Source organism: Ursus arctos, unplaced genomic scaffold (genome assembly GCF_023065955.2).
Source record: "Ursus arctos isolate Adak ecotype North America unplaced genomic scaffold, UrsArc2.0 scaffold_22, whole genome shotgun sequence".
Classification (NCBI taxonomy): Eukaryota; Metazoa; Chordata; class Mammalia; order Carnivora; family Ursidae; genus Ursus; species Ursus arctos.
Genome location: NW_026622897.1, coordinates 55,918,316 through 55,932,842, shown reverse-complemented (window position 1 = coordinate 55,932,842; position 14,527 = coordinate 55,918,316). Strand labels below are relative to the sequence as shown.

At 40.6% G+C, this 14,527-nt stretch overlaps 1 protein-coding gene across 6 annotated transcripts in view; it reads left to right on the top strand.

Moving 5' to 3' along the window:
* Nucleotides 1–6: 6 nt before the first annotated feature.
* NUP98 (nucleoporin 98 and 96 precursor) overlaps nt 7–14,527 on the top strand; it is a 114,530-nt gene continuing 100,009 nt past the window's right edge. For all 6 annotated transcript variants that reach the window (XM_048217077.2, XM_026517980.4, XM_026517982.4 and 3 more), the window contains exon 1: nt 7–218. The gene's annotated coding sequence lies outside the window, so the exon portion shown is untranslated. The remainder of the gene's footprint in view (nt 219–14,527) is intronic.

Genomic DNA, 14,527 nt, shown 5'->3' with positions numbered 1-14,527 from the left:
CAGACAGCGAGGGCGGAGCGCCCGGAGCGAGACTCTGACGGCGGGCGGCGTGTGACGCAGTCGGGCCCTCTGCGCGCTGCGCCCGAAGCGGCGGTCGGTGGCGGTGGTGGTAGCGGCGGCGACGGTTTCGTGGCGGCCGCGCGCTGCTCTCTGAGCGGCGGGTGGCGGACGAGCCTAGGCCTTCACTCCTGACACTTCCCTTCCCCCGCCGCACCGCGGTAAGTCGGGAACCCGGGCGGTGGCGGCCCCGGACCAACAGGCTCCTCCTCCCCTCAGGGCGGGCGGGTGCGCGGGGCGTCCCAGGCCCTCCGCGCGGAAGTCTCGCGCCCCGGCGCGCACCTTCTGCCTTGAGGGAGGGGGCGGGGCCCGCGACCCCGCGGCCCCGAGGCCGGGCTCTTCGGGCGCTGGGAGGGAATCGAGATCGGTGGAGTCTGGGCCCCGGGGTCTCCCGTTGCAGCCTACGCGGAGGGAGCGTCCATGTATCTGGTGGTACTCATTCATTTGCCCGGCGGTGATTAGGTGGGCGGGCCCTTTGCGGGGGCAGCGTCTTAGGACCCTGAATAGGGTCTCCCCAGCATTTCCTTGACCGTCGTGCTGGATGGGCTTTAATTTGCCTTTGGCGTCTCCCTGGGGGAAATTTGCAGCCCGAGGTTGAGGGTGGGTGGCTCGGGAGTTTGTTAGCTTTTTAAAATAATATCTGAGAATTAAGGTCGGTTTAGTGGAGTAAAAGGTTATTTTCTGTCCTCACGCGTTCCGTGTAAAACTAGATGAGGAGAAAGACGAGATTTCTGGATTACTATAGCCGTAGAGACCTTAGAAGTTAAGCCAATCCCCTTACCGTCCATCACGTGCAAGTTTTATGGATGGAGAAACTGAGGTCCAGAGAAGGGACAGGTTTAGCTAGTACCTGATCTGACTCAGTCTAGAAATTTTTCTTCTGTATCATTCTCCCTGGGTGTTCCAGCCTCCCATTATTGAAAGTTCCCTTTGGGGGTCCGGGGGGGGGCATTCGGTAGTTAGAAACAGTCTTTCCGATCTGGTTGCTACCACTTCTGTTTGTGTAAGGCAGAAACTTCATTTGCGATACCCTAACCTAAACCATGAGAACTAAAAAGAAGTTGGTTTAAAAATGTCAGTGGTGTAAATGTATTGGAAACGAATCGATAAGACTACATGTCTGGCTAATTTCCAATTCCAAATCTGAAATTTTTATTTGTGTCAGCTGCTGGGGGACTCAGAAGAAAGAATCCAATTAGTGTCTCATAACAGTATTGGACTAGAAAGCAGGAAATACAGACAAGACTTAGAAAGATAGGTGTTGGTAATTTTGTGGTTCTTGTACCTTGAAACTTATGGCTCCTTTGGTACAGAATTCAAAGTATTGTAGTAGGATAAGGTGAGAAAATGAAACTGTTTGGAAGAAGAAACTAACGGGAAGAAAGAAAAGAGGGTGATCATTCCTTGTGACAGTCTTATAAATTCAGAAAGAAGTGCTTGTTAACTGGGTGACATGATATGTTTACTTGGTGGAAGAAGTTAGGATATTTGAAAAACAAAGCCAGAACTTGGACAAATTGGAGGAACTGGGAAATACTTTGATAGAATTATTATTTCACTCTTCATAAAGATTTGAGGGAGTTGAATTAAAAGTTGCCACTTTGGTCTGTTCACACTGGTCAGATGGTCACTTTGTTCTTGTTTAGATGACAAAGCAAAAACTGAAAACTAGTGTGTAAGAGCAGAAGAGTACAGTAGTCTAAACACAGAGATGTGAACAGAGTATATTTTCTGTGACATTTTCTCAGTTCAAGCATCACCCTCTTCTGGGAAGCCTTTCCTGGCATTCTGTCTCCTGCAAGCTTCCATAACACTTATTTGATACTTCTATTTATAGCACAAATCATTTTGTATTTTAGCTGTTTATCTTATTAGACTGTGGTAAAATATATTTGTCTTATCTTTTTCTTTTTTTTTTAAGATTTATTTTTTTATTTTGGAGAGAGGGAAGGAGGGAGGGTGAGAGAGAGAGAGAGTCCAAGCAGACTCCCCACTGGTGCAGAGCCGTGTGGGGCTCAATCTCAAAACCCTGAGATGATGACCTGAGCCGAAATCAAGAGTTGGATGCTTAACTGACTGAGCCACCCAGGCGCCCCGTCTTGTCTTTGTATTCAGGTTGCTTGGCACATAGTAGGCGTTCAGTGTTTATTTGAAGGGATAAACAAATATGGAACAGCTAAACCTAAAAATAGTCTATCAAGAGACTGGGTATATGCGTGCTCCTGAAATATGGCGCCTAGATAAGAGGACTCGTACCGTTCATACATTACATGGTAGTTTGGTACCTGACTTTATTTGTGTCTACTAGCTCCTAGATAGCTAAGAGCAAATAGAACTTTTACGGAACCAAATTCACAGCCTGGAAGAAATTGGGTATATTATTTTATTGTGATATTTTTATTGCGGCAATTAACCTAGGAAGTAGGGGATAGTAGTTGTGATGTTTGATTTCTAACAGAGTGCACATCTGTAATTATGCAATTTGTTGAAAGGTTAAGGGACTGAGAAATTTTTGGAGATTTAACAATATAAGTGGTAGAGGCAAGGTGTGCAAACAGCGTTTCTTGACAATTTGGTGCATTTCTTTGGGTTTGGAACTGAACCTGAGTATTTGGCATAGCAAGTCTCTAGAGAAGATTTTTCAGCCTTTGTACTGCTTATGTTTGGGGCCAGATAATTCTTTTTGTCTGGGAGCAATGTTTTGTATTGTAGGGTATTCAGCAGTGTTCCCCACATCTACCTATTAGATATTCATAACACCTCCTCCCCAAGTTGTAACGATTAGGAAGGTCTCCAAACATTGTCACATGTCCACTGGGAGGCAAAATTGCCCTGATTGAGAGATCACTGCTTTTGAAAAATCATTACCAATATTTCAATAAAATCATACCTTTATCTTTCCTGGTGTATGCTTATAAAGTCAGATAATTAATTGCATCTTTTTTTTAAAGATTTTATTTATTTATTTATTTATTTGACAGAGAAGGAGGGGGAGAGCAAGCACAGGCGGGGGAAGCGGCAGGCAGAGAGAGAAGCAGGCTCCCTGCTGAGCAAGGAGCCCGATGTGGGGCCCTGGGGCTCGATCCCAGGACCCTGAGATCAGGACCTAAGCCAGAGGCAGCCGCCTAACCGACTGAGCCACCCAGGTGCCCCTGTTAATTGCGTCTTGTTAAAAGTGTCCTTGAAAAACCCTTTAAGTTGTCAAAATCTGGTATCAGGAAGCTGAAAAGCTAAGAGTCCTAGAGTCTCTATATTTCTGTGGTAGCCTCCCTTTCTCTAGGATAGAAATCAAGGTCTTGTTTGAAAGGGGATAGGCCATTAGGAAAATAAAGCAATATCTATTTCTCTTTTTGTGGAAGAGGGCAAAAAGAGCTTGTAGTTGAATTGATGTAATTAAATGTGGTGCCGTGGGATTCCATTATCTTTCCATTTCACTGATAGAGTTGTATGCCTTGATCGGAAGTCTTGTCCCATTGTACTGACACTGAGAATTGTCATATTGAAGAGTTTGTACTTAATTCAGCGTAATTGCAGTTTTGTAGTAGAGAAATAAAAATTATTAAAATATAGCTCTAATTATCTAAGTCTGATACTAAAGTGAGTGTAAGCTGGTGCGTAGTGGGGTAATTTGGAAGATGTGAAACTGGAGTCTGGCAGACGAATTAGAGGGAGGCTATAGGAAGTCTAGTATGGCAGTTTTCAAAATTTGAGGTCTTTGGACTCCTTTGTACTTTTAAAAATTACTGAAGATTCCAGGCAGCTTTTGTTACGTGCGTTATATCTACTCATATTTACTATATAAAGTTTTAAAAGATATATTGACTTAAAAAATAATAAACTCATTTGTTAACGTAACAATTTTATGAAAAATTACTAAAGACTTCAGTGACAGGGGTGGTGGCGTTTTACATGTTTGTAAATCTCTTTGATGTCTGGCGTAGTAGATCACTGGATTTGCAGATCTTTAGCGTTCACAGTTGATCAGTTGTTTTCGTTGAAGTACGGGAAGAAAATCCCAGCCTCTTACAGATAAGTAGATGGAAAAGAGGAATGTTTTAATAACCTTTTCAGATGATGATAGGTATTCTCCTTTGACACCACACAATGTTTCTAAAGATTTGTTGCGAAATGGAATCTGAAGCCATATTATTATTATTATTTTTTAAGATTTTATTTATTTGAGAGAGGGCGAGCACTCGGGCACGCGCACAGAGCTGGAGGGATGGAGGGGTAGAGAGAGAAGCAGATCTCCTGATGATCAGGAAGCTAGATACGGAACTGGATCCCGGGACTCTGGGATCATGACTGGCGCTGAAGCAGACACTAACTGAATGAGCCAACCAGGCTCCCTGAAGCCGTATTATTGAACTTTGTACAGTGTTACGTTAAAATTCATTGGTTTGTCTTGCACTTTGGATATTTACTCATGCATGATTTTATGACATCATGCACTGGTCATTTAGAAATCATTGGTTCACTGGGTTATGTAGCTCTTCCAAATGTTGACAAATTTAATTATACAGTTGTTAACATTTCCACCCATCTCATCAGGTAAGTCTTTTAAGAATGAGCTCATAGTGGCAGACACAATTCTAATTTTCATTTCAATCTGAATAACCATAGTTTGTCATTTATTCTCTGAAGTAAAAATGGTGTTCCATGAAAAATTAGCTGGTTCAGTTTTCTACTCAGGGAGTCACACACAGTATTTTTCTTTGAGGTAGCCCTTGTATTTCCATATACAGATGTGCTCTTGAGTATTTCCCATTTAATCTCAAAGACTAATCACAGAATATTAAAAAAGGTGTACTGAAATGTCAAGAATTAATACAATCGGTAATTTTTACATCTTCATCAAAGGCATTCACGTGAAAGTGTATTTTTTGTGTGTGCTGTGTTGCAGTGAAGAATTCAGTGACTGTTTTATAGTTTGGGTCATTGTCCTGATTCATGCTCAGGCTCCAGCAGTTTTATACACCATTGCTTTTGCACCCCAGTGCTGAGGTTAGTACAGTTTAAAAAAAAAAAAAGTAAATAACGTCTTAGTATTGTTATGAAAATAGTTTTGACTTCATGGACACCCTGGAAGAGGTCTCAAGGACTTTTAGGGGCCTTCAGACCTCACTTTCAGAATCACTAATCTAGGAAGGACAGTGATTATTCACATTGGTTCATACAGCCCTAAGCTTCTTTGAAAGCACTCCGCTGCTAGGGTTCTACTGCACGTATTTCTCTTTACTTCAGCCAGAGCAGCTTCTGCTTAGGTTTGTTTTATGTATTGGGTTCCATAGCTAAAAATATTTGAAAACCACTAATCAAGGGAAGAAAGAATTGACTGAATTAGGACTCTTGTTCAGGAAGGAAACGGTTGATTCTCTATGAATGCGTGTTGCACTCACTCATCACTTCATACCTTATTTATTTCCACATGCTCCTTTGACGTAGAGACTTCTGGTATTATACACCTAACCTTTCTTGGTGAATTAAGCTTCTCAGGAAGTAGGTGAATGGATTTGTAGATTAAAAGTGACTTGTTGGGAATGAGACTAGGGATGTGAGATGAGTGGAAGAGAGTATGAATGATCTGAGTGACCTCAGTGGTGTGTGGAGTGTGTTTGTTTTTGTTGTTTACAGTGGTATTTTATGGTTGTATTAAATGTCCAGTAGAGGACACCGAAGTATTGGGAAATCATTTTATGTATGGTATTCAAGCTAGAAATTGAGCCGTCAAGGCTTAGAGCGAGGGGAAATTAATTTACATTTTTCAGACTAAAAATATTTTTAAAATATTTGTTGGGGCGCCTGGGTGGCACAGCGGTTAAGCGTCTGCCTTCGGCTCAGGGCGTGATCCCGGCGTTATGGGATCGAGCCCCACATCAGGCTCCTCTGCTATGAGCCTGCTTCTTCCTCTCCCACTCCCCCTGCTTGTGTTCCCTCTCTCGCTGGCTGTCTCTATCTCTGTCGAATAAATAAATAAAATCTTAAAAAAAAAAAAAAAAAAAAAAAAAATATTTGTTGAAAAGGTAAACAAAAACCTTTTGGGTGTAGAGATTACTTTAAAAAATTAAAAATCTTTAAAAACAAACAAACAAACAAACCTGCTTTTGAGAAGCTGTAGTTTGAGACATCTTGGTCCTTCCGTGAAGGGCGATAATCCCTATTCAGTTGTAGACATAGAAGTCCAAGAGGTTGAATATCATGACAAGTACAGTTACACGGTAGCAAATGGCAGGGTTTTTTAAATTCCTTTTTTAACTTTTTATTTTGAGTTAATTTTAGATTTACAGAGAATTGCAAAGATAGTAAGCAGTGGAGAGTTTTAAATACAGATTTGTCTTACTCCAAAGCTGATGTACTCTTTTCACTACTGTTTGTCAAATGAAGGTTATGTTAAGGGGGTGAAAATGCTACTCAGCACTGTGAGGAAAGGAGCTCTATTAGAGAATATAGATTATTTTAAATTAATTTACACCCTAATAGAAGAAATCGAGCAAAATCCAGATGCTTTTTACTAGAGCAGCAAACAGCTCATACACTCAAGTGGCAGGTATGACAACAAATATATTGCATAACTAAAAGCAGCTGGGTGGCATTAGTTTACGTAATCAGGTTTGGAAAGGGGGAGGGGATGGGGATGTGTTTTTATACTGATAAGAGTCTGAAGGGTCTAATCTGGGACTGTGGAATAGGTGAGGCTTGAACAGCAATTTTTATTTTTTATGTTTATTTATTTTTTTATTTTAACTAATCTCTACATCCAGTGTAGGGCTCGAACTCACAACCCCGAGATCAAGAGTCGCATGTTCTACCCACTGACCCAGCCAGGCGCCCCAGCAATTTTTTTTCTTTTTTTAAAGATTTTATTTATTATTGGGGCCTCTGCGTGGCTCAGTCAGTTAAGCGTCTGCCTTCAGCTCAGGTTGTGATCCCAGGGTCCTGGGATTGAGCCCCACGTCGGGCTCCCTGCTCACAGGGAACCTGCTTCTCCCTCTCCTCCCTGCTCATGCTCTCTCTTGTTATCTCTCCCTCTTTCAGATAAATAAATAAATGAAATCTTAAAAAATATATTTTATTATTTTTTAAAGATTTTATTTATTTGACAGGGAGAAGTAGGGAGCCCGATGCATGGCTCGATCCCAGGACCCTAGGGTCATGCCCTGAGCCGAAGGCAGACACTTAACCGAGTGAGCCATCCAGGCGCCCCAAGATTTTATTTTTTTATGTAATTGCTACACCCACCTTGGAGCTCAGACTTAAAACTGCAAGATGTAAGAGTCTCACTCCACCAACGAGCCAGCCAGGTGCCCCTGAATAGCAGTTTTTAGAAAGAAAAAGTGAGGGGCACCTGGGTATCCCAGTTTAGCAGGGAGCCTGCTTCTCCTCCCTCTGCTGCTCTCCCTGCTTGTGCTCTCTCACTCTTTCTGTCAAATTAATAAAAACTCTTTAAACAAAAGAAAAAGAAAAAGGGACATCGTTTTTAGAGAGAAAAGCGAATGTTCTAACACAGCGAATGGCTTGATCTGGGATTGATCATAGGAAGGATACAGTAAAACAAGAGGATAGTGGGTGGTTTTGCTAGGATGTGATATTAGGTGATTAAGACTAAGCTAATTTCTTGGAATTCTACCTAACTCTTCCATCCCTCTTCTATTCAAGGCAAAAATCAGCAGTTATTTTTCCATTCGGTTTAACTGTGGATGATAATTCCTGCCTATTCTAGTATTTTTGCGAAGATTAGATGAGAGGATATGAAAAAGTACTTTGTAAACTGTGAAGTACTAGTTCATTCATCTAACAATTATTTATTGTTTTTGCTCTTTACTGAGTTTGATACAAAGGAACTCAGTGAAGTGGAGAGGAAAAATTACTTCCTGGTTGTGTAACTTTCTGTTGTCAGAGAGCAGCACGCTTGCTTAGTCATTCACATAGCCCTTAAAGTTGGCAGTTGCTGGGTTGTTACCATGTTTCAGGGTCCGTCCACTACTTTTCTGGAAGAAAACTAAGATTTGTCATCATTCCCAGAGTTCACAAAGTGCACAAAAGTTGGATGTATATCAGTTTATTAAGCTTCATTTGGGATAGTGGGGGAATACTGGACTACTGATGTCTGTTATTAAGGCTACCTCTTTCTTGTATGTGACCTTTTTTTGTTTGTTTTGTTTTAAGATTTTATCTTTCCATTTGAGAGAGTGAGATTGTGCAAGGTAGGGGGAGGGGCAAAGGGAGAGGGAAAAGTGGACTCCCTGGTGAGCTGGGAGCGGGTCGCGGGGCTCCATGCCAGGACCCCAAGATCATGGCCCGAGCCAAAGTCAGGTGCTCAACTGACTGAGCCACCCAGGTGGCCCCTCTTGTACCTGACTGTCTGAATTACTAATTAGAGGATCATGCGCAGAGGTACCTGGGTGGCTTAGTGGGTTAAGCACCTGACTTTTGATATGATCTCAGTTTAGGTCTTGATCTCAGGGTGGTGAGTTTAAGCCATATTGGGCTCCATGCTGGGTGTGGAGCCTACTTAAAAAGAAGATCAGCACAAAGAACAAAGTAAATTATTTAAGGGCATTGTCTCTTTCTGTATAGGATATTTCGTTTTAATTTTTTCTTTCTAAATATGTCTTACTAAAAAAAAAAATTGCAGTGAGTATAAGTACATCCGTCCATAAAGAAAGTGGTTAATCTTTGCAGGAAAGTTCATCTAGGACACGTAGATTGTCATTCCTTAAGAGTGAGCAGTTACCTTTCTGATGATTAGAACTGTCGTGTTTGCCAGAGAAGTATCTCTTTCCCCTCCCTGATAGTGCTGGATTAATACTGCCAAGTTTTGGTTTTATAGCTTCCTTATTTATAGTGAATGCAAAGTCATTTTTCCCTTTAGTTTAGTCAGTGTTCTTTCTTTAGGAGCTCTAGGCTCTATACGCACAGCTAATAGTCAAAAGTAGCTTTGTGATCATGCTCAATTTCACCATTTGTAAAATAGGGATAAAATTCCTACCTCTTTGGATTCTTGGGAGGTTTATATGAGATAATTTGTAAAATATACTTAGGCCAGTGCCTGGGATGTAGTAAGAATTCAAATGTTAGCTAGTATTTCAGTTTGGGCCAGGTTAATATATTTAAAAGGATAAAGACTTGAATGTATGATATGCCTTTGAACTTGAATGGATTTAGAAGTTCCACACATAGCAATCTCTAGGATTATTTCCTCCTTTTTTTTTTTTTTTAAGAGAGAGGGGGAGATTGCTAGCATGAGTGGGGAAGGGGCAGAGGGAGAGAGAATCTTGAGCAGGCTCTATGCCCAACACAGAGCCCAACACAGGCCCAGTCTCTCAACCCCAAGGGCATGACCTGAGCCAAAATCAAGAGTCATATGCTCTACCAACTGAGCTAGCCAGGCACCCCTACCTTTTTTTTTTTTTTAATGGAAGAACAGAGTTAGTCCAGATTATCTGCATCCTCTAGATCTTTTTTGTTGTTTTGTTGCTGGTAATAGAAGAAATAAACATGATGGAAAAGTTTGGGTCCTTTGAATTCTTTGTCCCATATATCATTTACCTTCCTTTCTCCAGAGGCGACCACTTTCATGTATTTTTTCTAGTCTCCCTCTTTACTCTTACTATGTATATACATATCCGTAAATAAGAGTGTATTGTCTTTTCTATTTTACATAATCTGCCAAATGTATCTTTTTGCAATTTGCTTTTTTTTCATTAAACATCTTTTACTTGAAATAACTCTCTAGGGTAACTTTGTCCAAATGTTCTGGTGGTGTCCTATTCTTGATACCATATCCTGGGTACATAAGTAGCAGAGTGCTCTGGTTTACTTCTTTAGTTGGATAATTTAAGGTTAATGATATCTACTTAATGAACTGGTAAGTACGTTTGTTATATACTTATCATATGAGGGAAGCTGGGTTTTGGTGGTAAAATACAAGGCCAGATAGGATAGGTACACAAATACCCATTCTTGCCTGTGTACTGTATTTATCCTGGTGGTCATTTCCTCTCTTGTCTTTCTAGTCCTCCAAGGACCAGTTCACATTCTAAATCCCCACAAATTTTTCCTCATATTTCCCGCTAACATTCTGACCTAATTTTGACTTCCTGTTGTGCTTCCTGGCACTTACTGCTCTTCCAGTTTTAAACATGTGGATCCTAGCTCTGATTATATCAGAAGGTACAAACTCAAAATCTGTTGGGGCCAGGCAGCTGATGGAAATGAGTGATGCTGGGTGGGTATTGTGGCACATTGGAGATTACATTTTACCAAAGGGCAGGGGGGGAGAGGGAGGAACACACAGTTGCTACTAAACTCCAGACTATCACTGAATGATTACAGTCCCTAGTTGGCTTAATCATTAGTTTTTTTATGAGAGGCCCAAAATCTGTTTTTCTGACATAGCCCTGTTTTAAATGTTATCAGCTAGTTTGCGATAATATATACACATACATAAACATTTCTACGTACATGCATACATATATATGTGAAATATACCATATATATAACAGACCAAACAACTGTTTGCTGGTTCTATCCAGCTATTTTGTGATCTCTTCCTTTTTACAACCTCTTAATTAAATGACAAATTCTACCAAGAATCTCCCCTTACACGGTTTCCTTTTGTTCTGAGATTTCATCACACTTGATTTTAAGTTAGAAGTTACTTTTTTTTTTTTAAGATTTTATTTATTTATTTGACAGAGAGATAGCCAGCGAGAGAGGGAACACAAGCAGGGGGAGTGGGAGAGGAAGAAGCAGGCTCCCAGCAGAGCAGGGAAGCCCAATGCGGGCTCGATCCCAGAACCCCGGTATCACGCCCTGAGCCGAAGGCAGACGCTTAACGACTGAGCCACCCAGGCGCCCCTGAAGTTACTTTTATAATAACCTGATCATACAGCCTTTGTTTAAAAAACACATTAGTGGTTATTGTCATTAGTTTAGAAAATGAATACACTTGACCAACAAGGGTTTGATCTGCACATGTCCACTTACTTGTGGAATTGTTTCAATAAATACGGTACAGTAGAATAAATGTATTTTCTTTATGACCTTCTTAATAACATTTCTGTAGCTCACTTTAATAATGCAGTACATAATGTACGTAACATACAAAATATGTGTTAATCAGCTATTTATGTTATTGGTAAGGCTTCTAGTCAACAGTGGGTTATTAGGTACTTAAGTTTTGGGGGCACCAGAAGTTCTAATACCTGCTGCATTGTTTAAAGGTCAACTGTATATGTTTCAGACCCTTTGTTAGTTTCTGGGATAGTAAACAAATGATACTGTCTCTATCCTGGAGAAGTTCATTGTGTATTGGGGAGGGTTGGAGGTTTCAAAGGTTGAGCGCCTTGGGAAGCAGACTCTGAATTAGAGATAGTCTTGCATGAGTTTTATTACAGAGTGCTTTGGGATCACCACCTTGGGAGAGAAGAGGAATGGGCTGAGGGAGAAATTGAGTTGTGATATTATCTTAATGAAGGGCTCAGCCAATCCCGAGGAGAATGTGAAGCTGGGAACAGCCTTTAGAATTAGCTTAAGTTGGAAGGAGTTGAAGGGGCCTGATTTTGCATATGGGCTATCCTAGGAAGAGGATATGACACTGGGTAAGGCACCTTTTCGGTGGAGGCAGTTCTGAAGAGGATCAACAGCTGAGGGTTATCTTTTGGTAGTACTTTCAGCAGCTGGGACTACAAATCCTTCTCTCTTAAAGGTAGATTTGTGTAGTTGGTATTAACACAGTGTCCACCATAAAGAATCAGAGTCAAGATGATTACTTATAAACAAGTCATCATGTGCTATGTAAGTTTAGAGGAATGACTAATTGCTAGAGAGAGTTATGAAAGCTTATGGAAGGGATGACATTTGAGCTTAAGCTAGGTTTTTGTTTTTTTGGTTTTTTTTTTTTAAGATTTTATTTGACAGAGAGCACACGTGCACACATGAGCAGGAAGGAGCAGAGGGAGAGGGAAAGAATCTCAGGCAGACTGCACTGAGTGTGGAGCCCGAGGCAGTGCTCGATTTCATGACCCTGAGATTAGGAGCGGAACCAAAATCAAGAGAGACGCTCAACTGACTGAACCATCCAGGCACCCCTTGAACTAGGTTTTGAAGAATGAATTAGTAGGTTTAGAAGGGGAAAGTATAGAGAATGGGGCATTTTTCATTGAGTCACCGACATTTCATAGCATAGTCAAGAAAGTGATCTGTTTGAAGGGCAAAGGGTTAACTGTATTAGCCATTCTTTAATTTCTAGCAATTATGATAAAAATCATGAGGCTGTTTCCAAAATCTTGGTTTGTTTTCATGGTAATATTAAAAAAAAAAAAAAAACCACTTAAATCCCAGTATGATCAGCCTTGAGACTAAGCCAAGCTCATCATGGCCAGAACCCCAAAAAGATAGGCTGAGCTTGCATGAGAAGCTTTTTTTCCAGGAGTCCAAATTGAATTTGGTCCTTGGCGTTGTCCCTTGTTCTTGGGTCTGGAACAGATGAAATGAATTTCCTTAATACTAAACGTGTTCTTGTTTGTTGCTTAGTATGTTCCCTCCTAGGATTGAGGGTGGCCATGGGAAGTCAGAAGATAGATTAAACTGGGGCTCTACCACTTATTACTTCTTTGACCTTGGGAAACTTGATAAACACTTGATCCTGTTTTCTCATCCTTAAAATACAGGTAGTGATGTATAATACCATCATTTTAGGATTGTTGAGATAATGTATAAGAGCTTATGAACTGTTAAGTGTTTCCTAGGATATTTTATTACTACTTAAAATCCCTTTGTGAAATATGTGTTATGTTAGGTTTTTATGTTAGGATAAGATTTTAAAACTTTTTTTAATTTTTAATTTTTTTAAAGATTTTATTTATTTGAGAAAGTGAGTGAGAGAGAATGAAAGAGGGAGAGACCACGAGTTGGGGAGGAGCAGAGGGAAAGAGACAAGCAGACTCCGTGATGAGCACGGAGCCTGATGGAGGGCTTGATCTCACAACCCTGAGATCATGACTTGAGCCAAAATCAAGAGTCAGACACTTAACCAACTGAGCCACCCAGGCGCTCCAGGATAAGATTTTTTTTTTTTTTTGAAGACTTATTTATGTATCTTAGTCTGTGCCCCAGAGAGAGCATGGGGAGGGGCAGAGGGAGAGGGAGAGAGAGAGAATCTAAAGCTGACTCCCCACTGACTGGGGAGCCTAGCGTGGGCCTTGATCTTACGACCCAGGAGATCATGACCTGAGCTGAAATCAGGAGTTGAACGCTCAATTGACTGAGCTGTCCAGGCGCCTCTGTTAGGATAAGAATATTAAAAAGCAAATTTTTATTGTTAAAAGCTATGGATTTGGTCTGTAGAACCTAGTGCCTAAATTAACACTAAAATCTTCAGTATAAGGATGAATGTCACAGAAAAAACTATTACCTCGCTTCTGAATCCTGACATGTCTGCTGTATAGATGTCAGATATATGAACAGATTGCTGGTTGTGAGGATGAATAAGAAAATGGGTGGCAAATTTAGTGTAATAACTATTACTACTCATAGTTTTTGCTGTGCTGATGGTGGGTCAAAAAATGTAGACAACAGAGTGAAGTGGATGTGATGGGGCAGTGACTCAAGACAGCAGTATGAAAGAGATTGCAGTCAAAATGAAATGGTCTAGACATCTAACTCCTAGCACAGCTGTCAATTCCAGACGAACTGTTGAAAACGAATATATAGATAGACCCATAGAGGTATAGATTTCTGCTAAGTACTTCCAAGGAAATTTTCCCTGGAAAGGAGAGTCATCAGTTAATAGGGTAAAGGCTCAATCTGTACACACTGTGACACCTGTTAAATTGAGAAGGCAGGAAACTTCAAGCAGATGTCATGACTAAAAGAGAAATGATGGTTACACGAAATACAGCCTCTGGTTCCAAGAGAATGCGTTAAAGTCACTTGAGCCTTTCAAAATACAAATGTCAACATCCTAACCCTGGACATTTTGGTCCTCATTTCTAGAATGGAGCCTGGGGGCTTTTATTTAGAAAAGCTTGCTAGCTAATTCTGATGTGGCTGTCTTGAACCACTGGTTTCAGTGAGCTTTGTTTATTTGGAATTGTTAAATTCCCTGATGTTGGGACAATGAACAAAGTGCTGGAATTTTTTCTAGGGGACAGAATGTTGATTTTTGTAAAACCATTAGGTATTTAGGGACAGCTTCATCTTTTCCAATGTTGCACAAAATGTTTTGGTTATTAGAATAACCGGAAGTACTAAAGGGACACCAGAACATTGTGGGGAGTACCTGTAAGTGTTAATTCTATTATATGAATGAGGTATGATTTTACTAGAAGAAAAAATCTGTTCCATCATGTGTATATAATAGAAAAATCATTCTACCTGTCACAAAGTCCAGATAAGCATGATTGGCTTTTTCTGAGATTTTATATTAAAAGTACATAGTTTACTCAGTATTTTCTTGTCTGCTGGC